The sequence below is a fragment of the Sander vitreus genome, chromosome 1 (genome assembly GCF_031162955.1).
Source record: "Sander vitreus isolate 19-12246 chromosome 1, sanVit1, whole genome shotgun sequence".
In the NCBI taxonomy this organism is placed as follows: Eukaryota; Metazoa; Chordata; class Actinopteri; order Perciformes; family Percidae; genus Sander; species Sander vitreus.
In genome coordinates, this window is record NC_135855.1 from 30,513,783 (window position 1) to 30,528,402 (window position 14,620).

Below are 14,620 nucleotides of genomic sequence, written 5' to 3' on the forward strand. Positions count from 1 at the left end.
TTAAAAACTGTAAAAATACGAAAGGGAAAGAGTGAGGACCACCATCGGACCATAATTACAAAGTAAAAGGTCTTTTACATAGTGCTATGGGAGAAATTAAAATAAAGTGAGGGCACATTTATGGCAATAGCAAGGGTGATAAAATAGCCGTCGCCTCTGTCTCTTATTATTGTTTGATGAATTCCTTTAAATTATCAATGTCAGATTGATTTATTTTCCTTGCAAGCGTATGTCATCTCGATTTCATCTTCATGTAGACCACATGTAAAGAAAATGAATCTAGTGTTTGCAGTAGTGTGGATAGAAACATTTTCTGTTTTTTTGCACACAAAAACAAGCTCATCTTTATCTAAATCTCGTCCGAAAGGCCAGTGCTGAATTGTGATCTCATTTGGATGAGTGCTGTAATTGGTTATTTCCCCCTGAGGCTGGGTGGTCTGCATGATTTTTTTTGCATATTATGTCTGCATTCATACAGAACATTCTGCTTATTCATACTATATATTAGCCAACATTTGGTCCAAACAGTTATAGTTTTGTAGTGCCCCTCAAGGACCTGTCACTGTTCTTTTGAAAGAGCTGAAATGGAACAATGATATTATATACTTCTGTAAAAATGTTGTCAAATTGCAATCAGTGGCATCTGAGACTGACATACTCTTATTGTAAGGGACAATGATCCACATTTTATAATGTAAAAAAATGTCAATGTTATTAAATGCAATAGTGATTAAAACCCTGATTTATATGTGCTGTTGAAAGCACTTAAGAAATTAGGATAGGAGATTAGGAGACATAATAAACCTACCATGTGGTGTTCAACTCACGGCCAGGAAAGAAGGGAACACGCTGACCCAAAACATCTTGTTATTTGTCACCCTAGTCTTTCGGCTTCATTTATCACAAGCCCTTGAAAGGAAGTTGTGTCACACAATTCAATACACTTACTTCACACTCACTTGTGTTTTTTAACACACACACACACACACACACACACACACACACACACACACACACACACACACACTGGCCAGCCACAATTTTTTACACAATCAAAACACAGCGTTTAAATTTGAACCTTGGAGTTGTGAATAATGTTCTTTCTTCATGTCCAGCCAAGCCAAGCTTATGCACTGTTGCCTCCTTGCAACTTTTTTTTATTCTTTACCAGATGTTAACGTGAAATCCCTCACAGAAGAGCAGTTGTGCTCTTATGGGATCATTCTAAATGTAGCAGCTCTTTCATGATGTAATACGTATATGACATAAAGATGGGACAATATAATGAGAGAGCACACTTTCTTTTTGGTTCATGTGAGAATATATACCCATTTTCAGTTTAATGTGACTGAAATGGGACATATGTCATTTCAAACTAGGCCACATTTAAGCATTTTTGCTAATTATCATGTCTATGTGGCCGCTTTTGCGCAATGGCAATTTGGTCTGCCCTTGTACCAATGCACCTAATGTTGGTGGTAATGAAATTCAGTCTCAAGTGCCCTGTTTGATTAGGAATGTACTGGAAAGATGGTTTCTTCTTACTATGTGATCTGAATCTGTTGAAAGTTGACTTATGGCTCAAATTTTGCTGCAACACAATGCAACATTATCCAACAACAACTGGCAGATTACCTGTGTCATTATTTTTAACCTAACGATCATTGAGATGGGTGGAGACGGACTTTCCTGCGTATTTGTAACCACTGTGGGTTTACGATGAGCATTTAAACTCATAGATGTTTCAGCTATGAGTGATGGATGGAATAGACATTATGCTAATGTTTATGCCTCAGGAGCACAAATTGCATTGCATGGTAATCTGAAGTTTATAATAGGCAGACAAAGTTGACTTCTTCGCCAAATGGTGGCATGAGGAAACCTTATGATAGCTGTGTCCTATTTCAGAGGCTGCCTTCTTTGTGGTTTGCATTTTAAGTCTGTATACGTCATCACAACGCTACCCCTTTCTAAATGTGGCCAGATGTCCTTTACTTTCTTTTAATTTACAACTTACATCATACTATCATCAGTTTGTCAAAATCCACTGGGCCCTGGATAATCAGATCTTTGCCACTTTACTTGATACTCATTTGTCTTTCAAATGGTTTTGATTTTGTAGTGATACCTGAGAAGAATATATGCCATTTTTTAATGCTGTCCCGCCCCTAAGGCTCCACCATAGTGAGTCATTGTTTGAGCTGACTCACAGGAAGCTCTCCCTTGTGAGCATCTTGGTTTTTAACCTTTTTAACAATTTGGTCCACATAAAGCCCTAAAAAGGTCAGCAAAAAAGTTTCTAGTCACTTGTGGCCTGACACGTGTGTTAGAGATAAGATATGAGAGTGAACATAAGAGATAACAACATAAACACACAAATCATCTATTTGGCCTATTTTCTTACTTTATTTTATTGTACAACATGTTCCAAAATGTGCCAACTATTTGTATGAGGGTTTTATTTCTAAGTAGGTAACCTTATTTGCCAACTCTCAAATTACTTCACACGACTTTCACACATCACATTCCACACTTACACATTGAAAATAAATCCACTGCATGTTTTACCACACAACCGTAATGTAAACTTGAATAAATAACCAAACATGTTCACTGTGATGGATTGACAAATCAAAAGCAAGTTTTAAGTCTATCCAAGTAGATTTTCATACAGAATTAGACAGATATATCTGTTGGCAAATATCGGCCAATCATATTGGACATATCCATCGGGATATGTTATTGTTGGCGCACATCATTCTTCAGACTGTGCCCTACATTTAAATCACCCCTACAGGCTTTGCAAAACGCATGGCCACTATCCTAGTGACAAGCAGATATAAATGGAAACTGTTTAGTCCAACTCTGCCTAAATTACTAGGTGTATTTAGTTTGTCTTTAGATAAAACTGTGCATGCACGTGCATGTGTATTCATATGTCTATACATGGTTTGGTTAGCAATCTATAAAGTATACAAATTCCTGTTATGAAATTGAGCACCATCATTTGTAAAACATATTTGCATACAAATAGACTTATGCTAATAGAAAACATAAAATGCATTATAGATTTCCATAATAGATTCTAGTGTAATATCTATTCATAAATCAGTAAATATCTATGTTGTGACTACTTAAGTCTGAAATATTGTACACTCAAAATGCATTTAAGGCAACATGACTGTCATCATAGCAGTTGCCGTGCAGTTATAGCCTTGACAGTTTTAGTGAGACGGCACATTGAAAGCAAAAACCTCAAGCCGTAGCAGCAGCAGCCGGGTACTCGGGTCAGGGTCACACATGGAGGCAGCTGCTGTGTTTATGTCAAGTTTCGGTACTGTAGAGCTTCAGGGGTAAGTTAGAAAGTCTCCATCTACGCTTGAAAATCCATCATCATATGTTTAGCCTCTCATATGTTTAGCTTCTCAGTCCCGTAGGCATGGAAAATTGAAAAAGACAGATAATATGTGTAAGAGGAAATCTAAATTACTGCTGCCTATTAATGTTTGAACTCCACATTAAATAATGTTTTTGTGCTGTACACAGCCACATTCTCGTTGGCATGGTTGAGGGAGTGCTAAAAAGCTATAAAATGCATGTTCGGTAGTACTGGAACAATTAAATAAATATAAATAAATCTGTAAGTCTATCTAGAATAACATGAACTATGAAATAACAACATAAGATAATAATATAAAATAATATAAAAATATAAGTAAAAGTTAAGTTATAAAATATAAAAAGGTATATGAGATTTATATATGAATAAAAGCTAACCTTATATAAATAGGAGCTAACCAGAAGTGCACAAGTTGTGTTATAGCATCAGGGTTTCTTATTGCCACATGGTTATATTGCACAGTAGTATTACATAGGCAGCATAATTTGTATTGCACATTGCCATCCTGATTATTGTTACATGCTATTTCCAGAGTTCAGTAGTGTTATGGCAGTTGGGAAAAAGCTATTATTCAATCTGTTAATGCGTATTCGGGGTAATCTGTAGCGCCTGCCTGATGGAAGGAGCTCAAACAGTCCATGACTAGGATGAGTAGTGTCCTTGACAATGTTCTTAGGCAAGGCAATATATGTGCTATTTGTATAGCACATTTCAGCAACAGGGCAATTCAAAGTGCTTTACATGAAAACAGATTAAAAAATCAATAACAGATAAAATACGGGAAAAAAGTTACAGTGCAGTATAAGAAATTAAACATTGAAGAGCAGTTAAAACAATTAAATATCTAAAAGCAGATAAAATAGGATTTTCTCTTTATATGCTTGTCCTTCTCACACAGCGGGTCTTGTTGAGGTGTGAAGTGATGGCAAATCAATGTCAAAGACAATGTCCTCTGCTGTTTTCACGAGACGATGCAGGGCTTTTTTGGTGGATTTGGTGCAGCTACTGTACCAGGCTGTTTGTCAGGATGCTCGTAGACCTATAGAAGTTCCTCAGCAGCTTCTGGGGGAGGTTAGCTCTTTTCAGCCGTCTCAGGAAGTAGAGGCGTTGTTGTGCTTTGCCTACTGCTGCCGAGGCATTGCCAGACCAGGAGAGGTTCTCTGTGGTGGTGACTCCCAGAAACTTGAAGCTGGAGACTCTTTCCACATCATCTGCCTTAATGGTTACAGGACTGTGAGTGGACTTTTTGGTGGTTCTAAATTCCACGATGATCTCTTTGGTCTTTGTGATGTTTAAGACCAGGTTGTTGGTGTCACACCATGTTGTCAGATTATGAACCTCCTATCTGTATGCAGTTTTATTGTTGTTTGATATTAGCCCGATGTTAGTTGTGTCGTCTGCAAATTTCACGGTGATGTTCGATTCATGGGTGGGTTGACAGTCATGGGTGAAAGGTGCATAGAGGAGGGGGCTCCGCACACAGCCCTGCGGCACACCGGTGCTCAGGGTGAGGATGGAAGATGCCTATTCATCCTGACAGACTGGGGGTGGCTGGTGAGAAAACCCAGTATCCAGCGTAAAGCGCAGTGAGACAAATTCTGTGTTTTTGTTTTATCAAAGTGTGCGGCGGACTGCCCCACTCTCATTTCCCACCAATCACATAATTTCCCCCTCACAGTCTGATAGCTACCCTGGTCGTGGCCAATTCACACTAGAAATCGACCCTAGTCTACCCGGATTCAACCCATCTCGCGACCTGGGTTGCAAATCTGGGCAGATTGAGGAGGGTTACCTCACTCAGACCGACAGTCAATCTGGGTATAACCCTGGTTGAGCCATCGGTGTGAAAGGTGTATAAGAAGGAAATCTCTTAGTATGAACTGCAAGACAGAAGATACATATTATGTCAAATTGGGAAAGCCAAAGTGTAGCTGAGATGGCAATCAGTTGGGAGTTAGGGGGGCTTTCACCACAAACTATAGCAGCTTGCAATGTTTCTCATTGACTCGCATTTCGGTGGTATTTTTTTATGCTTGGATTTTTCCAGGTGTGAAACGAAACCGTACCAAGGGGAAATCACTCCAAGTTTACAAACTCATCAACTGATTTGGACCAAAGCAAACGAACTATAGGTTTGAAAACGCCCTTAGAAAACACTGCAATAGATTCTAAAGCAATATACACCAAAATGTGTGCTTTGAGAAATCAATATTTGATACTGACTCAATATTTTGATTGAGTCAGTATAACACAACATACAGCTCACTGTATTTGGTTGCATACAACACAATAATTATGTTGTCACACTTCATGTCAATTAAAACATATACCATTTTGTTTTCATAGCTGCCAGTGGTGATGCGTGTCCCACGGTTCTCAGCCTGGGCTCAGAACTTGTGCGGGATGCAGTTCTCCATTCTGGGTTATGGAGATATCATTGTTCCAGGTGAGGTTAAAGTGTCACCGTCAGGGTTTAAACTGTCCCTGGTATACAACAGTGGCTGCTGGTTGCCAGTCAGTTTAACAACAGTAGTTAAACCATTATGCCCATAGAGGAAAAACTTGATACATGATGTGTACAGTTTAGTACAAACAAAGCTTATTAATTTAATTATTAAACCATACTCATCTGTTCTTCGTGATTCTGGAGTTATTAGTCAGACTTGTTAAAAGGTTTTTGGAAGTGGTGGATACAAACACAATAACTACACATTTCAATTAGCATACTGTGTTGATAACTGTCAGTATCTTAATGAGACTTGTCCCAATTAATTGTATTACATTGAAGAAAAAACACAAGGACAAAAGAGTAATGGTCTGTCCAATAAAGGCAGAAATGCCTAAATTTACTTGCTAGTGGGAATGACTGTGTTGCTTTCTTTTTGCTTTAAAAGTACCAAAACCAACCTATGTTAAAAAAAAAACTGAAATATAAATGGCAGCACTGCTTCTACGCTGAAAAAGAATAAATAAAGACAAGGAGTATGATGTATCACTCAACCTCTGCATCCTCTGGTCCAACAGGTCTCCTGGTGGCCTACTGCAGCAGATTTGATGTTTGGATCAACAGCAGCAAGAAGATCTACTTTGTCAGCTGCTGCATAGGTACATCACAGTACCAACTATAATTGTGTTGATATGTTAATTGATATGTTGTAACTGTAAAATAAAATAATTGAAATATGTACAATGCTAAATATACATCTTATCCAGTTAACTGTTGGATTACAGTTCTCATAACTACAGATTTTACAGTATTGTTGATACTGGAATAAGTGCAGTATGTCACTGTCATATTATAGAATACTGTACATTTTATGTGTTTATATATATTATATATCTAGCTGAACTCCATACATTTTAGACTGTATTTCATAACATTTACCTATTCATTAGTGAGGAAGTATTTGGTATATATGTGTGTGAAGAGAAGTTCAGTCCATTCAACAAAGATTTATTTAACAAAAAGGTGAGCAAATTATAATGGATAACATAACAGACACAACAATCTGTTCCTGTCGAGTAGAAGAGAGGTTTAAATAACATGAGACGAGCAGCAGGTAAATCAGCCATCTTTGGGAAGATTGGTTTCGCTCGCCACTTCTGACATGAGACAGTTGTGCTGATGTCGGCGTACTGCCTCTCGTCCTTTCAAGATCCAAAACTTTTGACCTATTTCAGCGAAGAGCTCTCTTCTGATCAAGTGTGATGCAATATTCCATCATAATCCTGAATGATCAATTTTGTCACATTGTGAGTGGGATCAAGTACAATTGGATGGATTGACTCCGATTCCAGTTGATCGTTTTGACCCAAGCCACGCCTACCGTTTACAGACAGACAGAGTGAGACAGTCAACTCAACTCAAGTGTGTTTTATTATCATTTTAACCATATACACAAAAACAACGTTTCACCATGGCTCAAGTGGTGTTACACATTTAAAATATATAAAAACGACATAATATAAAAACTACATACGAAACGTAGTGCACACACATTATAGGCTCCTTAAAGTTCAGCTAACGCATACTAGCATTAGCACTTGGTGGGCTGTAAACATTGAGTATAAACACAGCCGTAAATTTGCGTGGAATGTAGAATGGTCGGCATTTAACAGTCACAAACTCCACCAGCAGTTAGCAGTCAGTTGGATACAAGCTCCAGTCCGTGTTAACACAGCCCACCTCCACTAGTCTTAGTGGAGTAGTCCAGCCCTCGTTCCACGTTTCACCACTGAGGATGTCACCTTACCGGCTAGCAGCATAGAGGGAGACCGCAGGTTGAGGTGTTGGTCTGTAGCAGGCGAAGCTCGCGTAGTGTGTCGAGTACTCCATCTGTAATAAAGTTGCCTGCATATTCTCCGATATGTACCAATGTATCCCGGTGGTACATATGTCGTTACAATCGTCGTTTTCTGTCATCAGAAGATTTTTTCCAGACCCACAATACAGAGATCTCCCGTCTCAGGGGGACATGAGGGAGGGAAGCACGGTCATTCGAAAATACTACCGTGTTTCTACACATGTGATACAAAGCTTAATACTAAATCGGTGAAGTATCCCTTTAAGTATGGAGCAATAGGAGTGATAAAGTGGATGTGAGCCTATAAGCAGCAGTGGTGATGCTTTATTAATGGATGGTAATGGAATGCCTTGGAGATGCTTGTATTTCCTTTGAAGAGAAAGCACAGTGCAAAGTGATCTGAGAGTGCAAACTGGCTTGCAGTAAAGGCATGATTGATGGTGAAAGTCTTCTCAGGGTATGCAACAGGAGAGAGCTGAAAACTTACAGATGAGCCATAAAGAGTTTCAACATCTTGGCGAACAGTTCTGAGTGATAGTTTTTCAGCTTTACCTTCCAGGTGGAGATGCTGACTGCAGAAGAATGGTACGTTGAGAACCATCATCAAGTTGGCGGGGATTCATTGGGTTTGTGTGCCCCATATTGAATTGTGGTTGGAGCAGGTATAAACTTATGGGGGTGTCTTTGCTCATTGGAGAAGATGGAAATCTCTTTTCTGGGCTGACACCGAGCTTCAGATTGCAACCAAGATGAGAACACAAGCAAGTCATACTTCATGATACCTTGGTTTCTGTAGACATCCCGTTTAAAACGACTTTTCAAGTAGAATTCCACATGAGAGCCACAGAGAAGTTCTGCATGTCCTTGATCTTCCATAGTGCTAAGCAGACCAACAAGTGCTTGTACACAAAGAGCAAAGTTATCAAGAGCATGACAATCACCTAATCTGATAGGAGAGAGATCCATGATGTTCCTGAGCTCCTTCAGTGCTAGTTGTCTAAGTTGCCCATAACGTTCATCAAGAGCATTCATGGCTTGTGTGTATGGGTCAGAAGCATAGGAAAAGGCAAGAGCTAGTCGTTTGGCTTGGTCCACTTTGAGATGATCCAGGACAACATGATATTTGAAATGCTCTGTTTCATTAGGGTCAAACAAATTACTGAGTGCCATCTGTACAGGCCAGTCTCATGGCAGTTCGTGAAATGGTGATGTTATTTAATCTATTGATTTGTACAGGGACACGTTTTTCTGTGTTTTATCGTGTTGGTGAGCACGAATTCTAAACTAAAAAAAAGTATTTGAATGGGAAGCATATTGCATGATAACAGCACGATTATGGTAGCGATTAGTATTGAAAAGCCAAAGATCTGCGTAAGGAGGTAGGTTGGCGTGGTGGATTGGTAAAAAAAACACAGGACTTTCACCCCAGAGACTGGGGATCACGTCCTGCGTGTGTTCTTTCCGCGTTGTTCTTCTCCTAACCACAACCTTTCCCCGTCTTTCTTTTCCTAACCACCCCGTGGAATAGTGAAATAGTAACGTTCCAATTTCGTGGTGACCAGCACGAAATAAATTAGAAAATTGTTTCCCTGTACACAAATCAATAGATCAAAATAACGTCACCATTTGCTGCCGTGAGACCGGGTTGATCCGTAACATCCAGTACTGCATTTCATCCTCTCGAGTAAGGTCTGGGAAAGAAGGACCCTTAAGCTTGTATACATGTGTTCTGCCTGTAGGGGGTGCCAAAGGTCTCCGTTCGTGGTGACTATGAGATGTAGAAGACTGAGACCTTAGAGGGGAATACTGCCTCTGCTGGGGGGAGAAGGAAATAAGAGGCTGAGCACATGGACCTCTGCTGGTGCTGCAGGAAAACTGGGAGGTGGCAGCTCTCGTAAAGAAAGGATTGATCCAGGTGGAGAAGCTGAAGGAATTGCATTATCAAGGTTTGGAAAGTCAGGAAAATCCATGACAATAGTCTTATTCCAGCTTGAAGGACCATGTTAAGGAGGAGGGTTCAGTTTTAGAGATTGATTGCCATCACCACGGGGCATCGGTCAGAATGCAGGAGTGAGCCACAGAGAAGTTCAGTCCATTCAATAAAGATTTATTTAAGAAAAGGGTGAGCAAATTATAATGGATAACATAACAGACACACATGGGTTGGAGAATCTGAAAAGTCAATATTTTAACATGTTCATCATTAACTAATTAGATAAATAAAGCTGTCATTCAAATATCAGACATGTTATCAAGAAATACAGGTGCTGGTCATATAATTAGAATATCATGAAAAAGTTGATTTATGTCAGTAATTCCATTCAAAAAGTGAAACTTGTATATTATATTAATTCATCACACACAGAGTGATATATTTCAAATGTTCATTTCTTTTAATTGTGATGATTACAACTGACAACTAATGAAAATCCCAAATTCAGTATCTCCGAAAATTAGAATATTACTTAAGACCAAAACAACAAAGGACTTTTAGAAATGTTGGCCAGCTGAAAAGTATGAACATGAAAAGTATGAGCATGTACAACAATACTTAGTTGGGGCTCCTTTTGCCTGAATGACTGCAGCAATGCGGCGTGGCATGGAGTCGATCAATCTATGGCACTGCTCAGGTGTTAGGAGAGCCCAGGTTGCTCTGATAGTGGCCTTCAGCTCTTCTGCATTGTTGGGTCTGGCGTATCGCATCTTCCTCTTCACAATACCCCATAGATTTTCTATAGGGTTAAGGTCAGGCGAGTTTGCTGGCCAATTAAGAACAGAGATACCATGGTCCTTAAACCAGGTACTGGTAGCTTTGGCACTGTGTGCAGGTGCTAAGTCCTGTTGGAAAATGAAATCTGCATCACCATAAAGTTGGTCAGCAGCAGGAAGCATGAAGTGCTCTTAAACTTCCTGGTAGACGGCTGCGTTGACCCTGGACCTCAGAAAACACAGTGGACCAACACCAGCAGATGACATGGCACCCCAAACCATCACTGACTGTGGAAACTTTACACTGGACTTCAAGCGTCGTGGATTCTGTGCCTCTCCTCTCTTCCTCCAGACTCTGGGACCTTGATTACCAAAGGAAATGCAAAAATGTACTTTCATCAGAGAACATAACTTTGGACCACTCAGCAGCAGTCCAGTCCTTTTTGTCTTTAGCCCAGGCGAGAGGCTTCTGACACTGTGTCTTATTCAAGAGTGGCTTGACACAAGGAATGCGACAGCTGAAACCCATGTCTTGCATACGTCTGTGCGTGGTGGTTCTTGAAGCTCTGACTCCAGCTGCAGTCCACTGTTTGTGAATCTCCCCCACATTTTTGAATGGGTTTTGTTTCACAATCCTCTCCAGGGTGCGGTTATCCCTATTGCTTGTACACTTTTTTCTACCACATCTTTTCCTTCCCTTCACCTCTCTATTAATGTGCTTGGACACAGAGCTCTGTGAACAGCCAGCCTCTTTAGCAATGACCTTTTGTGTCTTGCCCTCCTTGTGCAAGGTGTCAATGGTCGTCTTTAGGACAGCTGTTAAGTCAGCAGTCTTCCCCATGATTGTGTAGCCTACAGAACTAGACTGAGAGACCATTTAAAGGCCTTTGCAGGTGTTTTGACATCATTAGCTGATTAGAGTGTGGCACCAGGTGTCTTCAATATTGAACCTTGTCACAATATTCTAATTTTCTGAGATACTGAATTTGGGGTTTTCATTAGTTGTCAGTTCTAATCATCAAAAGTAAAAGAAATAAACACTTGAAATATATCAGTCTGTGTGGAATGAATGTATACATTATACAAGTTTCACTTTTTGAATGGAATTACTGAAATAAATCAACTTTTTCATGATATTATTATTATGAAAATGAATATGATTATATGACCTAGGTTGAGTCGTTGTTGCCCATAACACGCTAGCATTCTGCTAATGAATGCTGATTGGTCAGTGAAGGACTGATTACGATCGGAGATCCCGCTTGATGGCATCCAAAGCAGAACCAGAATGTCAGTGTGAATATTTTGGCGTGGTCTTTAAAACATTAGCAAACCTCTCTCTAGCACGTGTATTAACAGGGAGAGGCTAACCTGTCAGCTGTGTTGTCGATGCTTCGAGAGAACAAAGGAAGCGACTCAGAGCTTGCCGTAAAGCAGTATCTCTGACCGTATATGTGTATGACGTCATTGACATTTTAAAAGGCTTTTTAGAACAAAAAAGACACTTTAAAAAAATCTAACACCCAGCAGTGTGTATTTTCTTAGCCTCCCCTTTTGAATGCAACATTCAAATTACTAGACAAAACATTATATCCTGAGAAAAGCGGATTTTGAGGGGTATAGCTCCATAGAGTCCCATTCATTCTGCACTGGCCTGTGAACGCCCCCTATATGGAACTCTGGTGGAACTGCAACCAGTTCAGAAGCCGGAAGTAACGAGAGAGTGGAACTTCTTCCCTTATTAGAAATTCTTTGTCTATACCCTATCTTAAAAACACTCCCGGGCCTCCTCAGCTGTAAAGCCACGAACTTGTTGTGCAAGCCTGTGTGTGCTAAATAAATGTGTGCAGCATTCACTGTCCCGTGGGAAATAATGCAAAGTCAAGCTTCGTGCAGATCACCCTGATAGATAACCAGAATTAGAATAAGTCAGAATGTCAACTGGGCCACAGATAGTAAGCACAATTACATTAACCTAAAACTAACTTAATTAAAATGCCACAGCTCATACAGTTTTTTTTTTAATTATTAGAATATAGACATTTAGAGAATAAATCGTTCTGCAAGTACTTTTACTTTTAATACTTAAAGTAAAATATATACTTACTTTTTACTTTTACTTAAGTAGGGTTTTCGTTGTTGTACTTTTACACAAACAAGGCTTACATGCTTGGGTGCCGAGCTGCCTGTGCATAGCATAATATAAAAGGCATCTTGTTCAGCAACTTCCTGGTCAGCCCTGAGGGCTTAAGCTGGCATAATTTCCAGTTTGTCATGAAAGTAAACTAATGGCGCTTTTCCATTACGTGGTACCTGCTCGACTCGCCTCAACTCTACTCGCCTTTTTTGGTTTTCCATTACGAAAAAAAGTCCCTGGTACCTGCTAACAGGTACTTTTTTTAGTACCACCTCAGTCGAGGTTCCAAGCGAGCTGAGCCGATACCAAAAGGTGACATGAAAGCGACAGAGGGGGGTGTCCTGAACAAACCCGCCATTTTTAAATAGTTTAGCCAGCTGTGTTTATTTTTGCTGCCTCCAGTTTCATTTGAAACAAAATGTGTCTTCTGGCTGTGGCAACAACAACACATCTTCGACGTTCTGTGTGTGTGTGTCGCGTTAGGTCACGGCAGTTTACTGCGGCGCCGCTATGACGACCAGCCACGCTGAGGCGGTACTAAAATCTGCAATGGAAAACGGACGCACAGTGAGGCGAGTAGAGTCGAGGCGAGTCGAGCAGGTACCATGTAATGGAAAAACGCCATAAGAGGAAACCAGAAGCACCGGACCACCTGAAATGATTTCAGGCAGATACCTGTTCCTTTACTGTTTCTTGTCTAGATGGGGAAATTATGTGAACTCAGTTGTGACTGTGAGTGCTGTATCTGTCACCGTTTAAATTTTAGATTCTGCTATCTTTTTTATTAGTGCATGGTCCACACTCCACAGCAATAATCACATATTTAAAATATTTTGAGTCATCATAAGAAACGTAGTAGAATCTGCATTTTTCTGTTATATTTTGTGACTGTTGATATCAGTCTTAAAAACTAATAAATCCTATTGGGTACCACATTCAAATAAGGCCCCCTTTACGTGGCTTTGTCAATGTTAATACATAATTTACTACTTTAAAATAGACCAGTTAAGCCATTTAAAACATGTTTTGTTTGCTAGGTGTAAAAACCTTGCTGAGTGCTTGGTTGGTAATTATCTATTTGTTAATAACGCAGTAAAAATGTAGGTAAATATTAATACATGTTCATGGGTTTCTCACTTTCCAACGAGTCCTTAAGTCTTCAGTTATACATGTCAAGTCATTGAAAAAGGGTGTTTATAATTATCCAGTCTGCAAATGTAGAAGTTGTTATAAAGGCTATTCATGGTTTTTAATCTAGGTGCTCTGCAAATCTTTCATCGGAGGTAAAGGTCGAGGGGTCTTGCTAATAAATTAAAAAGTTAAGACAAAGCAAATGTGGATGAGGATTAACACCACCCACAGGGCTTTGGAAACCCAAAGTTGTTCTTATAAATGACTTCTGAGTAATTTATAAAGCATTAGTATATGATTTATGAACCATTAATAAAGACACTAGTTAGTATACTTAAGAAAGGGTGCCTTATTAGAAAAGAGGAACCATGCTTTGTTATTTTAGATCAATTCATAATCTCATAGCTGTTCTGTTATATTAACAGTCAGGCTGAGAGTGTGACAAGACTAGGGAAGTTAAAACAATGCATCTTTTTGCTGGCTGTTTTTACTTAGTGCAAAATAAATGCCTAAAGTAAGCAACATGGAATAACCAGCGGGGAAATGTCTCATTTTGCCAGACCATCCACACGCTACGGAGCAGAGGAGGGTCTGGCTAGTCCACACAGCATTCCAGGATGGGAGAAAAACATGCTCTGGTTTATTGGCATTTCTTTAAACCAATCACAATCGTCATGGGCGGGCTCCGCTCCGCACTGAGCCGCTGTAAAATAGTCTTGTGAGAGAAAACTCCGATTTGACAGATAGACTAGCTAGCTGTCTCAATTTACCCTGCAGAGATCTGAGGAGCAGCCAACCATAGTCCTCATAAATCCAGCAAAGTTTAAAATTCCAACACAAAGAAAGCGGAAGAAAACGGACATCAGCAAAAATACATGCAAATTCCGAGGCACCAGTGCAATCCCCCGAAGTGGAACGTCAAGGATATGGACTAGTTGG